Source organism: Camelina sativa, chromosome 9, assembly GCF_000633955.1.
Source record: "Camelina sativa cultivar DH55 chromosome 9, Cs, whole genome shotgun sequence".
Taxonomy (NCBI): domain Eukaryota; kingdom Viridiplantae; phylum Streptophyta; class Magnoliopsida; order Brassicales; family Brassicaceae; genus Camelina; species Camelina sativa.
In genome coordinates, this window is record NC_025693.1 from 13,527,095 (window position 1) to 13,535,091 (window position 7,997).

Consider the following 7,997-nt stretch of genomic DNA (forward strand, 5'->3'; position numbering starts at 1 on the left):
TATCCCAATCCATCACCCAATTTCGTGATCATAACCCTTGATTGATTCCCTGCGCCCAATACTTTCTCTTAAATTTACAAACTCTTATTTATTTTCTGTTTTAATTCTGTTACTTGCAAAACAAACTTCCTCTTTACTTTAGCTATACTCGGTCTATATAATTTCATAGTGTATCATTTGGTCTCTGTGGATTCGACCCTGAAGTGCTACGACGACACCACTAGATCGTGGTTGAGTGTGCTTTGGGTTATTGATTTAACTCTAGATCAGGCAACAAGCTGCAGATCCGACATCCATTCCACATTCTCTTCCAACAATTCCCTCTCAAATTGTCGAATTTCCTCAAGAGAGTACTATGAATCCTGGTGAAGCTCAACAACTGCAATCTGAGGTTGTTATTAGTGTTCCTCACACAGAGTCAGAGGTTCTTAGTGAACCACCGGTTGCTCCACTAAGTGATACATAGTCGGAGGTTATTAATGAATCACCGGTTGTTCAACCAAGTGATGCAGTTGCTTCACATCCCATGACTACACGGTCTCGGCATGGGATCCGAAAACCAAATCCTAGATATGCTCTTGTTGCGAGTAAGAAAATTCCTTCGTTGCCTCAAACTGTCGCTGAAGCTCTAGCACATCCAGGTTGGCGTCAAGCAATGTTAGAAGAACTGGAGTCTATCTATCAGAATCATACATGGACTCTAACTCCAGCAACTGCAGAAATGAACATTCTTGGCTGTTGTTGGGTATTTACTATGAAATTAAATACTGATGGATCTCTAAACAAACTAAAAGCAAGACTCGTTGCCAAGGGATTCAATCAGGAGGAAGGTGTGGACTTCAATGAGACTTACAATCCTGTTGTTAGAACATCAACTATCAGAATTGTTCTTGCAGTCGCTACTTCAAAGAACTGGAGTGTCACTCAACTTGATGTTAAGAACACTTTCCTCCTTAAAGATTTACAAGAACAAGTCTTCATGATTCAACCACCAGGTTTTGAGGATACTGCAAAGCCGAATCATGTTTGTTCTTTAAAGAAGGCTTTATACGGATTGAAACAAGCCCCACGTGCCTGGTTTGATAAGTTCAGCAGGTTTCTGATTGAGTATGGATTTTTGTGCAGTAAGGCAGATCCATCTCTCTTTGTCTATCATTACAATGGCAACACCATGGTCCTATTGTTATATGTGGATGATATACTACTAACTGGTTCTAATCCTAATCTTTTCAAGTCATTGCTTGCAGAACTCAACATACGGTTTGCAATGAAGGATTTGGGTAATCTTCACTACTTCTTGGGGATTCAAGCACAGACTTTCCCCAATGGGTTGTTTCTTAATCAAGCTAAATATGCAGAGGAAATCTTACATCACGCCAATATGTCATCATGCAATTCTTTTCATACTCCTCTGCCTATCCCCTTAGACAATGTTTTTAAGGACAAGCGATTGTTCTCTGAGCCGAGTTACTTTTGAAGCTTGGCTGGCAAACTTCAATATCTTATGATCACCCGTCCAGACATACAGTTTGCAGTAAACTTCATTTTTTAGCGTATGCATGCTCTGACAGAATCAGACTTCCACCTTCTGAAACGAATCCTGCGTTATATCAGAGGCACAACAACAATGGGCTTGCATATGGATCGGAACAGTGATCTCTCCTTGGTTGTTGATGGTGGAGACTTATCATTGGTCTCCTATAGTGACAGTGATTATGCTGGTTGCCAGGATACTCGACGTTCTACAACCGGGTTCTATGCACTACTCGGCTCAAACTTGATCTCGTGGTCTGCAAAAAGGCAACCTACTGTGTCACGATCCTCAACAGAGGCAGAGTATCGAGCTCTGACTACAGCGGCTTCCGAGTTAACCTGGATATCGTTTGTTCTCAGAGATTTAGGTGTTGTTCAGTCCAAGCCCGCAGTTCTTCGATGTGATAATCTCTCAGCAGTTCATCTCTCTGCAAATCCAGTGTTTCATAATCGCTCAAAGCATATTGAGGTTGACTATCATTACGTTCGAGAGAGAGTCACTCTTGGTCTCCTGGGAGTCCAACATGTTCCCGCAGCTCTGCAACTTGCGGATATCTTCACAAAATCTCTTCCTCGGCAAGCTTTTCAGCAGCTCCGGTACAAACTGAGTGTTGGAAGACCTCCCACCATCAGTTTGCGGGGGGATGAGAGTCCAGGTCCAATAACAAAGAGTCAAGCCCAATAATAGTTAAAAGTTCAGCCCAGCAAGTCACTTTCCCTCCTCTGCAGCAAAATGACAAAAGTACAAAACAGAGGAGAGTGATGACGAAGGTACAAGGAACACCAGCTGGAGAGAGCTATGCAGTGGTCCTATCGAGCCGTTGTGATGTTCTCTCATCAGTAGAGAGTGAGTAGATGTCATACACTTGTCACAAGATCTTTAAGCTATGGATTAGGTCTAGAATGTTCCCATTGATGTATAAATACTATCTTGATGTAAAGAAAAGACTATCAATAAGAAAAGCAAAAGTTCAATATCACAAATCTCTTATATTGTTTGTTCTCAGTTTTATGTTTACCTGTTTCTCCTCCGTTTCTCTTCTTGGTTCAACAATTCCTCAAGTTAAGAAGAAACGTAAAGGAATCTCAAGATTAGATTGCTTGGAGATGAAGCTACAAAGATTGGGGTTTAGGTTTTTTTTTTAGGGTTTGAATTGTTTAGTGGTGATTTTTAGTTTTCTGGTGTTGTAATTATTGCTATTGAGTATTCTCAAAATTATTTTGCTTGGATATGAAGGTTTAAGTCTGGATATTTGTGTTTTTTTTTTTCTTTCAATTAGGATATATAATCGTTTATTGGTGGATGAGTTATTTAGTTTTGGAGTTGTAATTATTGCTATGAGTTTGCCACTAAGTTTGGTTTTTGCGTTTCCAATTCAGAGTTTGTTTCAAAAATTCATGGAACCATATTTATTACTAGTCCCATCCACGTTGATTATAAGATAGTTTGATCAGTATAATTAGAGACCGCACGAACTTGATCCAGCCCGGTGGTCTCGAGTCTTGACTATATTTTAAGTCTAAATCGGATTATACTTATGAAAAGTGAGATTAGCTATGGTGAAAAAAACAAAGCACGTCTTTGCCTAAGTAAAACTAAAGCCTTTTATTTTTGAAATGGCAAACGAGTACATTAACTTTAAACCCTTTTACTGGTAGTAAGTTTTTGCAGTTCATGCAAATCTTGGTTGTGCCACTAATTTCGAGAATGTTATCTCATGTTTTCCCATCCCTTGTTCTACTTACTGTCGATATGTGGTCTCGACTCTTAGTACCATACTTCAAGCTTTTGACACAATTCTTTATCAGCTTCACAAGTTTCCACAATTATCTTCTTAAACTCCATATAAGCAAACATGAACATTTTACTGAAACCCTCAAACTCAATGGGTGATGAAGCAAAGCGGAAATACCGGCTTGAGATTGACAAGTCTAAGTGTTGAAAAGGAGATCCAATTATTTATTGAGAAGATGAGTTGTTGTTGTTAAGCAAGATTTGCTAAAGACCCGATGATAAGTTGTGTGATGTTGAGGTGGCCGAAGGAAAAGTGAAGAAAATCTATAGTACCATACCATCCTAATAAAGACTCAATTTGGTTCAGATCACACAAATTAAACCAGAACGCAAGAAGATTGGGGATTAACCGGTTGATCCGGGTCAAATCAGCTCATACAGGTGTTAAAAGCAAATGGGCTTAGAAAAGCCCTAACATTGCATGCCCTAAACCGACACCAAAAAGCAAGATTAAAACCACAAAACTTCGCCAGATTTTTGGATAAGGGTTTGTCAAAAAAGTGTTCTATCTCCAAAATCGATATCTTCTTCAAGATTTCTCATCTGTTGAACAACGTACAAGATCGAGATGAAGCAAGTGGGATTGACTCGCAGATGGATAGCTTCGGACGCAGCTTTCAACAAATTCTCGATCGTATTCAACGTTCTCGTTATTGCAACGCTGGTTTTTCTGAGGATGACTTGGAGAGAATCTGAGTTCATCGTATTGAATTTAACACACAATATCACAAGAAACAAACTTTCTTGGAAAACTTTTATTGCTTTAGAAAACTGACTCAAAAACTAAAGCTCTTCAAACTCTCTAATCTCTCATAAGTTGTGTCACAACCTTGACACCTCCTTATATATAGATAGATAAGTTTAACACCAAATCCTAACTCTATTTGGACTAGTTATTTAGATAACTCCTAAACAACCTAGAGCTAATCCTATTCCATAACTTGGTAGGATTAGCCTTATCTCTTAATTAACGTTTCTTGTCTTTCAAGCTTAAGCTAACAATCTCCCCCTTAAGCTTGATCTCTTCTTTAGCTGTGTCTTTAACACCAACAAGTTCTCTCATCTCCAAGAACTTGATCCTTCCCAGAGCTTTTGTGAGTATATCAGCCTTCTGCCTACTCCCAGGTACATGCTCCACCTCCACTAGTCCATTTTCAACACATTCACGGATGAAATGGTAACGACGGTGAATGTGTTTACTTCTACCGTGAAAACAGGGTTTTTAGAAAGAGCAATGGTATACTTGTTATCAATACTTATTAGCACCTTCTCATTCTTCCGTCCTGTTATCTCCCCAAGAAGTTCCTGAAGCCAAATGGCCTGCTTCGCCGCCTCTGTAGCTGCCATGAACTCCGCCTCGCAAGAAGACATCGCCACGGTTTCCTGCTTTTGTGAGCACCAAGTGATCGGACAATGGTTAAAGTAAAAAATGTGACCTGTGGTGCTCTTCCCATCGTCCTCATCAACGTTGTGGCTGCTATCACTGAAGCCAACCAAATCAGTGTCATCAAGCTGAGTACAACTGATCTCACTGTAACCAACTAACTTTGTTTTCTTCGAACGAGTATAGTTCAGGCCAAATGCAAGTGTTCCCCGCAAATATCTAAGTATCTGCTTCAGTGCTGCACCATGAGACACCTTAGGCTCACGCATATATCGAATCAACACTCCTACACAGAACGAGAGGTCTGGTCTCGTGTGTAACAGATATCTGAGACACCCGATATTCCTTCGGTACACTCTCTCTTCAACACTTTCTTCTTCTAGTGACTTAGACATTTTTAAGCCAGACTCCATAGGCGTGAGAACCGAATTGCACTCTCTCAAACATGCTTCCTCTAGTATCTTGAAAGCCTAAATTATGAACAAAAAAAGAGACAATTATATAAACAATTATGAATTGGTATTCAAAATCATAAACACAACTAAAATAAATATGAAACCAAAATTATTTGGTTTGAGCGGACAAACCCAAAATTTCCCACCATCCCACTAATTTATTTAGTTTTCCCGGTTCAAGTAAAATTATTTGGAATAAGGGTAGTGGGTTAAGTTAACCTAGAGTCTTTTCCTTCCTCGACATAGGGCTTGTTCGTTTGGTTGACGCTGGCGGCTGCGGCAGCGGCAGCGGCAGCGGCTGCGTTTATGTTTTTAACCGCTGAATTGAAACAACATTTAAAAATATTAGACGCAAGTCGCAGCGTTTGCCGCAGCGTCATGACGCAGATACCTGCGGCAAGCAAACGAACAACCATACCTGCGTCTGCCGCAGCCGCAGGTACCTGCGGCAGCCAAACGAACAAGCCCATAACCACACCAACACTTAGAAAAAAAAACCTAAACTCCGTCTATGCAGCTATGCCGCCTACACACTCAGATCTCTTCCTCTTCCTCTTCGATCTAGCTCTGATCTCTTCCTCCTTGACTCACCATGCGTTTCCCCGGCCGACACCCTGATCACCATCACGCTTAACCCTCTGATTCTAATCCAACAGGTACTCGTTCTGTCTTTTCGTTTCTCTTCTCCTTCTCGCGATTTACTGAGTTGAGATTAAGATTCATTCTTCGTTTCCACTGCTTCTCCCTTAGGTCATACAGATTGAAAGTGTTAAACCCAAACCACAACCGCCCTTCTTTCTCCGCCTCTGTTTTCTCTCCGTCTCTTAGATTCACAAGCTTTAGACAACCAAAGATTCTCATCGCCATTTGTTTTGTCGTTGAAGAACAGAAACAGATCTGATGCCACAAGACCACCAGAGAGACTTGGCGGAAGAAGCATAGCAAGCAACGGGAGATCGTCGACAAACGAAATCTGGTTGCGGCGGCTGAGAGCTCAGTTGGGTGATTAGGGTTTTTTTTGTTAATTTTTTTCGCATCCGGTTTAACCGAGATTCTGGCCCGGTTCAATTTTGTAACACTTATTCAATTCCCGGTTTGGGTGGGTTGTTAATATCAATATTTTAATTTAAAGAAAAACTGTCACAAAATAACATAAATACTGTATTATAATTTGTATAAATACTGTATAAATATAATAATGTATAAATACTTAAATGCAACTATAGTTGGTAATTAGTCGGCAATTAGTCACTAAATTTGGTGCTATGTTATGACTATTTTGCGTCGTCGTAAACTAGTCGTAGTGTAGTTGCAAAATTTAGTGACTACATTACGACTAAATTTGCGACTATGTAAAATAGTCGTAATGTAGTCGCTATTTGGCGACTAATCTTACGACTATTTATTTTAGCGACTCTCGATTTACGACTACTGATTTTAGTCGCAATTTAGTCGTAACACACCATTTAGCGACTAAATAGTGACTAATAGTGACTAATAGTGATCTTTTCTCGCACTTTATGACAATCTACCTCGATATGTTTGGTTCTTTCATGCAAGACCGAGTTGGTTGCTATGTGTATTGCCGCCTTATTGTCACAATGCATGGTGATTGGTTGCTCAGACTCCACTCCGAGATCTTTGAGGAGACCTTTGAGTCATGTGAGCTCGTTGGTGAGCTTCTTCATTGCCCGATATTCCGACTTGGCACTTGATTGAGATAGAACCTTTTGTTTCTTCGACTTCCAGGTTACTAGGTTTCCTCCAATGAACGTGCAATACCCTGTTGTGGATCTCCTGTCAATTGTATCACCCGCATAGTCCGCGTCACAGTAGCTGACAAGTTCCGTATTGTTGTTCTTTCCCATCCAAATGCTGCGCCCTGGACTACTCTTGAGATAACATAGAATCCTTTCATGTGTTTGCCAATCAAAGTTCATTGGAGCCTTCATGTGTTGACTGACTTGGTTTATTGCATAGCATATGTCCGGCCTCGTGATCGTGAGATAGATAAGCTTGCCCACCAGCCTACGGTAGCGTCCTACATCTGCATAAGGCTCGTGCAACTTGTTACCGGAGCGCCGGGTGTTGGCTTCTCCCCCTTTCGCTTGACATGATATCCTTCCTCAAGGGGCGTCGACACCGGTTGAGCTCCCATCTTACCTGTCTCATGTAAAAGGTCAAGTGTGTATTTCCGTTGAGATAGAAACAACCCCTCCGGAGAGCGAGAGATTTCTATCCCAAGGAAGTATTTAAGTTCCCCCAAATCTTTAATATCAAAAGTAGAGTTGAGGAGAGCCTTAGTGGCACAAATACCATCCTTATCATCACCAGTAATAATGATGTCATTGACATATATAAGGACGACGACCCGGCCACCGGTGGTGCGAAGGGTGACCAGCATGTGATCAGCCTCATAACGCTTGAAACCATTGGTGCGAAGTGTAAAACTGAGCTTGTGGTACCAAGCCCGCGGAGATTTCTTAAGGCCGTAGATCGCCTTATGGACCCGGAGAACTCTACCCGGAGCAACAATGTGTTCTAAACCCGGTGGAGGGTGCATGTAGACTTCCTCTGATGTGATCACGGGTTCGACCCCCTGATCAAGACGCCCGAGACGTCCCGGACGGCTCCGAGACGCATGACCGAGAAGCATCGGACATAGACAGAACGCCTATCTCGAACGCGGCCAAGGCACCGGCGACCCTCCCAGGAGCCTCAACGCGACCAAGGGAGCTCCAACAAGGCGACCAAAGAAGAATCAACTTGGAGGAACAAGACAAAGTCACCTCTTGAGTATTTCAAGGCCGAGCTTCAACCTACGCACAAA